At 43.4% G+C, this 12,461-nt stretch overlaps 1 protein-coding gene across 6 annotated transcripts in view; it reads left to right on the top strand.

Annotated features, from left to right (window-relative positions):
- tnrc6c1 (trinucleotide repeat containing adaptor 6C1) overlaps nucleotides 1-12,461 on the top strand; it is a 725,104-nt gene that overhangs the window by 55,061 nt on the left and 657,582 nt on the right. For all 6 annotated transcript variants that reach the window (XM_068058110.1, XM_068058101.1, XM_068058104.1 and 3 more), the window contains exon 2: nucleotides 4,832-4,879. The gene's annotated coding sequence lies outside the window, so the exon portion shown is untranslated. The remainder of the gene's footprint in view (nucleotides 1-4,831; nucleotides 4,880-12,461) is intronic.

Raw genomic sequence — 12,461 nt, forward strand, 5'->3', positions numbered from 1 at the left:
ATGGGTTCAAATCCCACCACGGCAGAAGGTGGAATTTGAATTCAATTAATAAATCTGGAATTAAAAAGCTAGTCTAATGATGGCCATGAAAACCATTGTCGATTGTTGTAAAAACCCATCTGGTTCACTAATGGCCTTTAGGGAAGGAAATCTGCTGTCCATACCTGACCTGGCCTACATGTGACTCCAGACCCACAACAATATGGTTAAAGGCCCCCTCAACAAAAAAAAAGCAATATGGTTAACTCTGAAATGCTCTCTGAAATGGCCTAGCAAGCCACTCAGATTTATCTAATCGCTACGAAGTCAATAAAGAATGAAACCAGATGGACCACCCAGCATTGACCTTGGCATTGGAAATGCCAATGACAAACCCAGCCCTGTCAACCCTGCAAAGTCCTCCTGACTAACATCTGGGGGCTTGTGCCAAAGTTGGTAGAGGTGCCACACAGACTAGTCAAGCAACAGCCTGATCTAATCATACTCACGGAATCATACCTGACAATGTCCCAAACAATGCCATCACCATCCCCGGGTATGTCCTGCCCCATCAGCAGGACCGACCCAGCAGAGGTGGCGGCACAGTGATATACAGTCAGGAGGGAGTTGCCCTGGGAGTCCTCAACATCGACTCCAGACCCATGAAGTCTCATAGCTTCAGGTCAAACATTGGCAAGGAAACCTCCTGCTGATTACCACCTATCGCCCTCCCTCAGCTGATGAATCAGTACTCCTCCATGTTGAACACCACTTGGAGGAAGCATTGTTGCTGGCAAAGGTGCAGAATGTACTCTGGGTGGGCGACCTCAATGTCCATCATCAAGAGTGGCTCGGTAGCACCACTACTTACTGAGCTGGATGTGTCCTTAAGCATAGCTGCTAGATTAGGTCTACGGCAGGTGGTGAGGAACCAACAAGAGGGAAAAATATACTTCACTTCATCCTCACCAATATGCTTGTTTCAGATGCATCTGTCCATGACAGTATTGGTAGGAGTGACCACTGCACAGTCCTTGTGGAGACAAAGTCTCGTCTTCACATTGAGGATACCCTCCATCGTGTTGTGTGGCACTACCAACGTGCTAAATGGGATAGATTTTGTTAAGATCTAGCAATGCAAAACTAGGCATCCATGAGGCGCTGTGGGCCATCAGCAGCAGCAGAATTGTCCACAACCACAATCTGTAACCTCATGGCCCAGCTTATCCCCCACTGTACCATTACCATCAAGCCAGGAGACCAATCCTGGTCCAATGCAGGAGGGCATGCCAGGAACAGCACCAGGCATATCTCAAAATGAGGTGTCAAGCTGGTGAAGCTACAACCCAGGACTACTTGCATGCCAAACAGCGTAAGCAGCATGCGATAGACAGAGCTAAGCGATTCTATAACCAACGGATCAGGTCTAAGCTCTGCAGTCCTGCCACATCCAGTCGTGAATGTTGGTGGACAATTAAACAACTAATTGGAGGAGGTGGCTCAACAAATATCTCACTGATGGGGAAGCCCAGCACATCAGTGCAAAATATAAGACTGAAGCATTTGCAACAATCTTCAGCGAGAAGTGCCGAGTGGATGATCCTTCACGGCCTCCTCCTGAAGTCCCCTAGCATCACAGATGCATGTCTTCAGCCAATTCGATTCACTCCATGTGATATCAAGAAATGACTGAAGGCACTGAATACAGCAAAGGCTCTGGGCCCTGACAACATTCCGGTAATCGTACTGAAGAGCTATGCTCCAGAACTTGCCGTGCCTCTAGTTGAGCTGTTCCAGTACAGCTACAACACTGGCATCTACCCAGCAATATAAAAAATTGCCCAGGAATGTTCTGTACAAAAAAGCAGGAAAAGTCCAACACGGCCAATTATTGCCCGATCAGTCGACTCTCAATCATCAGTAAAGTGATGGAAGGTGTCATCGACAGTGAGATCAAGCGGCACTTGCTCAGCAATAATCTTCTCAGTGACGCTCAGTTTGCGTTCCGCCAGGGCCACTCAGCTCCTGATCTCATTACAGCCTTGGTTCAAACATGGGCAAAAGAGTGGAACTCAAAAGGTGAGGTGAGAGTGACTGTCCTTGACATCAAGGCAGCATTTGACCGAGTATGGCATCAAGTAGCCCGAGCAAAACTGGAGTCAATGGGAATCAGGGGAAAAACTCTCCACTGGTTGGAGTCATACATAGTGCAAAGGAAGATGGTTGTGGTTGTTGGAGCTTAATCATCTGAGCTCCAGGACATCACTGCAGGAGTTCCTGTGGGCTAGTGTCCTAGGCCCAACCATCTTCAGTGCTTCATCAATGACCTTCCTTCTATTATAAGGTCAGAGTGGGGATGTTCACTGATGATTGCATAATGTTCAGCACCATTCTCGACTCCTCAGATACTGAAGCAGTCCGTGTAGAAATGCAGCAAGATCTGGACAATATCCAAGCTTGGGCTGATATGTTGCAAGTAACATTCATGCCACACAAGTGCCAGGCAATGACCATCTCCAACAAGAGAAAATCTAACCATCTCCCCTTGACATTCAATGGCATTACGATCACTGAATCTCCCACTGTCAACATCCTGGGGGATACCATTGACCAGAAACTGAACTGGAGTAGCCATATAAATACCGTGGCTACAAGAACAGGTCAGAGGCTAGGAATCCTGCGGTGAGTAACTCAACTCCTGACTTCCCAAAGCCAATCCACCAACTACAAGGCACAAATCAGGAGTGTGATGGAATACTCTCCCCTTGCCTGGATGGGTGCAGCTCCAACAACACTCAAGAAGCTCGACACCATCAGGACCAAAGAGCCTGCTTGATTGGCACCCCATCCACAAACATTCACTTGCTCCACCACCGATGCACAGCGGCAGCAGTGTGTACCATCTATAAGATGCACTGCAGCAACGCACCAAGGTTCCTTCGACAGCACCTTCCAAACCCATGACCTCTACCAACTAGAAGGATGAGGGCAACAGATGCATGGGAACACCACCACCTGCAAGTTCCCCTCTAAGTCACACACCATCCTGACTTGGAACTATATCGCCATTTCTTCACTGTCACTGGGTCAAAATCCTGGAACTCCCTTCCTAACAGTTGGTGTACCTACACCTCATGGACTGCTGCGGTTCAAGAAAGCAGCTCACCACCACCTTCTCAAGGGCAATTATGGATGGGCAATAATTGCTGGCTGAGCCAGTGAGACCCACATCGCCCGCGAACAAATAAAAAAAAGGTAAAAATCGTTCATGAACCAGACCAATCAGGCAACGTAATAGAACATAATTGTTTATTTTTTCCATTGCATTAAAAAATATTCGTGGATGTATTTAAGAACGGTAACCTGGTGCAGCTTTATTCAGACAGCTGCAAATTGATTTATCATCAAAAATAAGCATTTTTAATGAGTGTCTAGTCCTCCACCTTTGAGTAACCTGATTCTAAATAATTGAAAATGACTAAAAAAAAAATACTCAAGCATTTCATTGATGTATACTAATCAGTTTCTTAGTAAATTAACATTTGTTGAACAGTTGCAATTGGCAGAAACTCGTCATGCTCATTATTTCGATCTGGGGTCATGGCTTGTGTTATTCTTAGACCTGTGTAAAAGATCGCAGAAGCTTGACTTATGCTTGCCGTAACTTGCATTTAAAATCCTGTGAGCTTTTATGCTGGTTTAGTTGATTTCAGCTGGATTGCACTGGTTAAAATCAATGAGAACTCTAGGCTCAAATATCTATTTATGCCACCATAGATAACAAGTGAGCGGTTCGATTAACTTAAATTAGAATGTTGTTTGAATGAAAATCAAAGGATGCAGTTTTACTATAAATACCAGACTCTGATATTGCACTATGCTCAGCCAACATTCCTGAGTTAATACAGGACTGAGACTGTGCCTCACATTTAGTTTAGCAACAAACAACTTCTTCGCATGCATGCTATTTGTATGCAATATTAAGAGCCACTTTTGGAAGAAGTGCTCTGTTTAGACCGAAAATCAGAATTAGTTGCAAAAAATATAGGGGAGGTTGCTTTGGCACATTTTTCCACTGCTTAAAGAATTTTTTAAGAAGGCAAATTAATCAATTAAAGTTTTTTAAAAAATATAACACATAAAATGAAAAGCCTTTGCTGGTCGATTTCAAGAATTTAGAAAGATAAAGGAAATGCAAATTTTATATGAAGACCTGTTGAGTCAGATACAATGTAATTGAACTGTTCAGTATTTATGTTTAATATTCTTACAGGCGCCAGAAAAAGTTGGGCAATTGTCTGTTTACAGCGTCAAATAACTACATAATGTTCATTAGATCGTTGATAAACAATTTTATCACCTTCATTTGTGCTTATTCCTTTACTCCATCTTTTAAAATTATATCTTTTTTTGTCTTGCAGCTCCAGATAGTTTGTATTTTAGGCAAATTTCTTTTTAAAAAAGGCTCTTCAGGTAAAAAAAACGGTCGCCAACCCCTGCACTAGCATGTGTGATAAAATTAGAGGCACCGCCAAGCTCTCCAATTGATTAGTCACCACTTAAGAATGTGACCCGTCATAAAAAAATTAGTGAATTCCCCAGAATATGTTAAGTTGAAGCAGTTGAATGGTAAACAGGCTTCAAAATGACTTCTTTACTGCTGTATGTGATAGTGGTTGGCTTTCCAAAGCTATGCACATCTGGCTTTTACACATTGTTGTTCAAAGGGCATGAAAGATGCACTATCAAGCACCGCAATTTTGAGAAAAATGTATTGTTCATTTTCTATCAATGCTCCTTATCAGCCTTTATTAACGATTAGCAGTTTAACCATTATATTTTACTTCTACAGTATTGTAAAAAGAAGGGGACATTTCTTGGAGAGTAATCTGATCTGAAGGTAAGAAAATCATTTATTTTTCCAGACTGAGTATAATTCTGAAAGTAAACCATTGGCACGGGCCAAGCTGTAGCTGTGAATAGATCCAATAAAGCTCAGTAATGTCTATTTATGGCCAACTGTAATGCTGCTGGGGTTGGAAAATTCATGTAACTCACCAGGTTTTAAAAGTATTTCATTAGTGATGTGCCCCCTTCATGAGAAACAATGTAGCTAACAGGATCCTACTTAGGAAATAGAAAAGGTAATCAAGTTTGCCTTGGCATTTGCCACAAGTTGTTGACAGTTTATGATATTGACTTTTTTGGCTCTTCATTTTTACTGAGTCTGATTTTCTGCTTTCTCCTTAATAGCGATTGATGCTCTCTAAAGCCATGTGGGAATAATATGAAGTGGAACTAGCAGAGTCTAAGTTACCTCTAATGCCATGAGTGCTTTAGGCCAACTGGCTTTAAATGGGTATAAAAATTACTGCCTTTCAGTAAACAGAACCTTTGGTTATTTATTTTCCAAAATCCGTTCAAGCTGCTGTATGTACAGTTTGGAAAGGGTGATAATGCAAGTGATCTGGGTCATGTATTCATATGTAATTTACACAGCTAATCCATGCTTTTCCTTGAGATGGAGCCACACTTATGCAGCTGTGAAATTCAGGATTCTGCCCAAACACAGTTATACTAAAAATATCAATTGCAGCATGTAATGCAACAAAGGCTTTAATTGAATACCAAGGCTAACTAAACATTGATGTGTCAACTCATGTTTGAAACTAAAATGCTAACCACAAAGCAAGTCATTCAGACTGTTTCCCGTGATGAGTTCTGAGTATTTTGTTGAAATTATTGCTTTGACATAACACAGCATTGTCTTTGTTTCTCTTCCGCTTTTTCTTTTTGTTCATTTTGCTAATTTATTAAGTCTTACTGCTACTTGGTGTTCCGAGTAAGTCCCATGCCTTTTCCTTCTGGTCTTTCAAGGACTTTTATTAATCTTTCGCTCCTTATCCTAATAAAATGATTTATCATAATTTTTAAGCTTCAATGTGTTGTGGAGTTTCTAAAGACACTCCACACGTCCAGGTCAGCTGTAAGTGATTCAAGCAGCAGTTTATTTTGCAAATATGCAAACAGGGAAGTCCTCTCAGACCACTAAGAGGTGACTCAGAATTACATCGTTTTCCTCATTTTTAAAAATTAATTCATGGGATGTGGGCATCGCTGGCCAGGCCAGCATTTATTGCCCATTCCTAATTACCCTTGAGAAGGTGGTGATGAACTGCCTTCTTGAACCACTGCAGTCCATGTGGGGTAGGTACACCCACAGTGCTGTTAGGAAGGGAGACCAGGATTTTGACCCAGTGGCAGTGAAGGAACGGCGATATAGTTCCAAGTCAGGATGGTGTGTGACTTGGAGGGGAACTTGCAGGTGGTGGTGTTCCCATGCATTTGCTACCCTTGTTCTTCTAGTTGGTAGAGGTTGCGAGTTTGGAAGGTGCTGTCTAAGGAGCCTTGGTGCGTTGCTGCAGTGCATCTTTTAGATGGTACACACTGCTGCCACTGTGCGTCGGTGGTGGAGTGAGTGAATGTTTGTAGATGGGGTGCCAATCAAGCGGGCTGCTTTGTCCTGGATGGTGTCGAGCTTCTTGAGTGTTGTTGGAGCTGCACCCATCCAGACAAGCGGAGAGTATTCCATCACACTCCTGACTTGTGCCTTGTAGATGGTGGACAGGCTTTGGGGAGTCAGGAGGCGAGTTACTTGCCACAGGATTACTAGCCTCTGACCTGCTCTTGTAGCCACGGTATTTGTATGGCTACTCCAGTTCAGTTTCTGGTCAATGGTAGCCCCTAGGATGTTGATAGTGGGGGATTCAGTGATGGTGATGCCATTGAATGTCAAGGGGATATGGTTAAAGTTTCTCTTGTTGGAGATGGTCATTGCCTGGCACTTGTGTGGCGCGAATGTTACTTGCCACTAATCAGCCCAAGCCTGGATATTGTCCAAGTCTTGTTGCATTTCTACACGGACTGCTTTGGTATCAGGAGTCACGAATGGTGCTGAACATTGTGCAATCATCAGCGAACATCCCCACTTCTGACCTTATGATTGAAGGAAGGTCATTGATGAAGCAGCTGAATTTGGTTGGGTCTAGGACATTACCCTGAGGATCCCCTGCAGTGATGTCCTGGAGCTGAGATGATTGACCTCCAACAACCGCAACCATCTTCATTTGTGATAGGTATGACTATCCAGCCAGCGGAGGGTTTTCCCCCTGATTCCCATTGACCTCAGTTTTGCTAGGGCTCTTTGATGCCATACTCAGTCAAATGCTGCCTTGATGTCAAGGGCAGTCACTGTCACCTCACCTCTTGAGTTCAGCCCTTTTGTCCATGTTTGAACCAAGGCTGTAATGAGGTCAGGAGCTGAGTGGCCCTGGCGGAACCCAAACTGAGCATCACTGAGCAGGTTATTGCTAAGCATGTGCCGCTTAATGGCACTGTTGATGACACTTTCCATCACTTCACTGATGATTGAGAGTAGACTGATGGGGCAGTAATTGGCCGGGTTGGATGTCCTGCTTTTTGTGTACAGGATATACCTGGGCAATTTTCCACATTGCAGGGTAGATGCCAGTGTTGTAGCTGTACTGGAACAGCTTGGCTAGGGGCGCAGCAAGTTCTGGAGAGGAATGAGAGATCGGCAATCTCTCATTCCTGTGACATTTCAACCTGTACATAGTTACAGATAAATTAGTCATGGATGATCTGATTTTTTGCAAGCGGCGCCAGCAGATTGTTTAAAGAAAGGTGAACTTTGTTTTCTCTGTCTTGACCTCCTGTCCACTGTATTGTCCGATCATCACCTCATCACAGCCCACTCTAACCAGTTTTTACTGCAAAGCACATTAAAGTCTTTCTACCAATTATAGCAATTTTAAATACAAAAATCCAATATTTCAAATTGCTGTATAAATTATAGCAATTTTAGCCAAGCCTGAGTACCACCCACCACACCCCCCCACCCCAACCGCCCCAGGGTGCACCACTTCAAATGCAGATTATTTCCCCTTTCCAAAGGTGGCTTTTCTGCATCCCAGTCTCTAGCATAGGACACAATAGCCATCACCATCTGATAGAAAGAGACAGATGCATTTGCTGAGATGTAGCACGCACAAAGTCTGAAAATTTTCAGGTCCAGGGTCTGGGACACTATAGGTCCATAAGTCCTCAGAAGGCCAATCTGTTATCAAATCTGGAGTGGTCCTGTCGAGGATTGTTTTGAATGAAGAGTGTTCCAAGGTGTAGTAGCCAGTCAATTGCAGATGTCTTTTGAGAGAACAAATAAACATAGGGCTGAATTTTGTATGTCCAGAAGTGTAATATTACTTGTTCCTTTAATATGTGAACTATTGTCGGACGACAAGTAATATCTAAAGAAAACATTTTTAAAAATTATAACTTAACTAGATACAGATATAGATATAGATACAGTTACTGCATGAGCCACATCTAAACACATCTCATTTGTCGGGCTAGACTCACAACTCCTTGGTTGTGTGTGATGTGACATCACTTCCTCTAGTAACCTTCAGCTCCTTAAGGTGGTCTGCTGTTAATGTCGTCCAACAACAAGAAGGAGCGGGATTAAAGGCTGGGTGGTGGGGGGTGAAAAATCATGCTCCCCCAGAAACCCAACATCGTGATGTTGGTTCCAAATTTTGTCAGCGGCAGGAAAGCTCCAAGGCGGTGTTGCCATTCCCAACGCGGACGACTGCAATTTAGATTAGGGAACAGTTCATTTTAATACATTTGCATGGAAGTGGTCACAATTTTATGGAGGCTTTTAAATTTAGTCAACAGCATGCGGGGATCCCCTGCCTTTTGATCCCCAGCCATTTAAAGGTGGCAGCACGGAGGCAAGGCCTCAGTGATGGCATGGGAAGGCAGCTATGGGATGCATTAGATAAGAGAAGAGGGGGGAGCGGAAGCCATTGTCAACCATGTAGTGCTGGGCACTCTGCACGGCTGGGCTATATCTCGGGTGCAAGGGACCGATCGGCAATCTCTCGTGCAAGGGTCAGGTGGGTAATCTCTTGGGTGCTGGGCTGTCTGCAAGGGTGGGCACTGAGGGGTATTAGCACATATTCTGAGGGGGCTAGCAAAGGGATAGGTGCCGAGGCAACTTTGTCTCTGCAAGAACAGCACTCAGGAAGGCTACTGATCAACTGGCATGGGTCTCATACACCCTGTCTTTGTGGACCCCCATGCCACATAGCAGCAGTTTAGAGGGAGGGAGGGCCAGGATGTTGCTGTGCCTACCAGCGAAGCTCCAAGAGGAGAGTGGCAGCAGCTATCCACAACAAGAAGTGCATACCTATGCCAGAGAGTGTACCAAACTCACCTCAGCTGCCTCCAATGTCTTAGTGGCAGTGTCAGCAAAGACTGTGGCGATCCAGGGAAGCTGTCATTGACTTGTTGTGCCATGCTGCAGGACAAGTTGGCTTTGTGGCCCTGAAGATCACTCTGGCACTCAACTTGTATGTGTCTGGCTCTTTCCAAGGATCCACTGGGAACATGTGTGGGGTTTCCCATGCTGCAGCCCATTGCTGCAACAAGGTGGTGACCAATGTCCTGTTCAAAAGGGCTGGCAGCTATGTTCGGTACTGGTCCGACCATGAAATTCAGGCCAAGCGGGCTATTGGGCTGTGTGCAAGGTGTCATTGATTGCATGCATGTAGCCATCAAGGCTCCCACGGACCAGCCAGCTGCCTTCATCAACAGGAAGGGCTTCCATTCAATGGGTCTGCGATCACCGAATACATTTTCTGCAAGTGTGTGGCCACTTCCCGGAGAAGCAGCCATGACGCCTACATAATTCAGCAGTTCCAGGTGCTGTTAGGGTTGGAAGTTCTGTTAATGGATGATAAATACCTGAGAGGTCAAGATAATAGGGTGAACAGGTGTTAGGTGTTAATTACTTATTTGTATTCAAGTGTATATATATATATATATATATATATAAAGAAGAGCCAGCCAGCACTGGCTGGTGGTTCTGTTTGGAGAGCAGACGTAAGCTCTGTGACAAGCAATAAACAATCTACATCAAAGCATCCTAGTCTCAGTGTCTTCTTCACAAATAGGCTTGGAGATTTCTCTAACATTGGTAACAGAGAATGGTTGTCTGAAAGTGAAGTTTGGAGACTAAGATTTGTTTTCAGGCAGGAGATTAGAATTGGAGTTTTGTTTTTGAAGAAAGATGACTGAAAGCAAGTGTAAGGTGTCGGGATATGATTTTCCACAGCTGTTTTGTGAAGCCGAACCTTACGATCAATGGAAGAATGAGGTTGATATTTGGACACGGGTTACATCTTTACCTAAAAGGAAGCAAGGAATAACCCTTGCACTTTCACTTCCTGCCAGAAGCAAGAGCAGGGCAAAGTGTTCTCTGAGCTAGAGGCTCATGTTTGGACAAACTCTTGAAATAAATGGATAAAATTTTATATGAAAGATGACTTGAGTGCCTATGAAGTGTGGTCGGACTTTTATAAATTTAGAAAAAGGGATAGTTCTTCCATAGAAGAATATATTGTGGAGTTTAACCGATTATATGCAAGATTGCGGTGATTCTGCTTGGAAATTCCTAGTACTTGCCTTCAAATTGTTGGATTGTGCTCAGATATTGAACATGGATAGGCTCTTGGTATTAACCGGAGTTAGATTTAATGAAAAAGATAGGCTGTTTGATCAGATTTCTGACGCCCTAAAAAACATTTTTGGGAAAACATTCCTTTTTGGCCACTTTCATGGCGCAGGTGGGCTCTTTAGCGGTGACACCGAAGGTGGAGGGTACAATGTTAGCAGCATTTCAAGGGCGCTCAAGTACGGGGCCCAGACATCAGTACGAAAGGACAAACACGCACAAAACGAATGAGGATAGAGACTCTTTTGGCAGCTATAACAGATGGCAGGAATTGGGTAATTATGGCAGAAGGATGAATCTCAGAAATAACCAAGGGGTGGTCCAAGATGTTTCCAATGTGACTCAAAGTATTACTATGCATTGCATTTTCTAAAAAGGAAAAACAGGGTTTTTGAGATGACACATGACGTGGAAGGTTCGGAAGGTGAGGATGATGCTCCAGATCAATCAGAAGGAATTGTACTGGTCACAAGAAGCTTCAGTCCAGTAATGAGTGTCCTAGTCACAGATTCGTTCAATTACACAGTATTAGACAGTGGGTGTACGTCCAAAGTATGTGGAGTGGATGGGTTAAGGTGCTATATGGATTCTTTAAGTAAGGAAGACTGAAATAAGATCAAAGAATCCGATCGTTCTACCTGTTTCAGGTTTAGGGATGACAACACGTTGAAATCACTAAAAAGAGTGGTAATTTTGTGTAAAATAGCAGGGGTAAACCATTTTATTAGTACAGATCTAGTATCCAGTGAAATACCTTTGCTGTTAAATAAACCATCTGTGAAAAAGGCTTGGTTGAAATTGCGTATGGAACATGATAAGGCAATTGTCTTTGGGAAATCTGGAGCTTTGCGGTTTACACAGTCGGGACATTATCGTATTCCTTTAGCGAGACCTAACATCTCTAAGCAGAATGGTAAAGAAATATTAATGGCATCCGGGGGTAGGGATTTAATGGAGAAAACGCAAATTATTTCAAAACTACATCGACAGGTTGCACATCCATCTTGTCCTAGGTTGAAGATTCTGTTAAAAGATGCAGGGGTAGTAGATGATGTCTACAAGAAACGTATTGAAGATATCAGTAGAAAATATAATATCTGTAAAAATAAATACAGGAGGACGCCATCGCGACCCATAGTGAGTTTACCATTAGCAAGGGACTTTAATGAAACCGTAGGGATGGACTTGAAGATATGGGATAAAGAAAAAAACATTTTTATTCCACGCTTTATAGACATGGCAACTGGATTCAGTCTGTCGATGGTAGTTGACAGTAAAGGCAAAAAAGTAATTGTGGACAAGATAATGGAAAGGTGGGTAGGAACAGGACTGGGGTGCACCGGCTAGGTTTCTAACTGACAGTGGAGGAAAATTTGCCAATGATGAGTTCAGGAGTATGTGTGAAAATATGAACATTGTAGCAATGCTCATGGCAGCAGAAAGTCCTTTTAGTAATGGGATTTATGAGAGAAATTATGCCGTGATTGACGAAATGCTCCAAAAATTTTTAGTAGACCAGCCAAATTGTAAATTGACTACTGCTCTGGCGTGGGCAGTACATGTGAAAAACACGCTTCAAACGGTTGGGGGCTACAACCCATATCAATTAGTCTATGGCAGGAATCCAAAATTACCTTCAGTAATGTGGGATCATCCCCCAGCTTTAGAGGGGACTACAATTAGTTCATTATTTGCGGTACATTTAAATGCCATGCATGCAGGGAGAAGAGCATTTATTAAGGTGGAGGTTTCAGAAAAAATCAGGAGAGCTTTGAGGTATCGGATCAGGCCATCAGAAAAGAATTTTGATGCTGGGGTTTTGGTGAATTACAAAAGAGAAGGGCAGAAAAAATGGAGAGGCCCAGGAAAAGCGATAGGCACTGAT

Source organism: Heterodontus francisci, chromosome 26, assembly GCF_036365525.1.
Source record: "Heterodontus francisci isolate sHetFra1 chromosome 26, sHetFra1.hap1, whole genome shotgun sequence".
Taxonomy (NCBI): Eukaryota; Metazoa; Chordata; class Chondrichthyes; order Heterodontiformes; family Heterodontidae; genus Heterodontus; species Heterodontus francisci.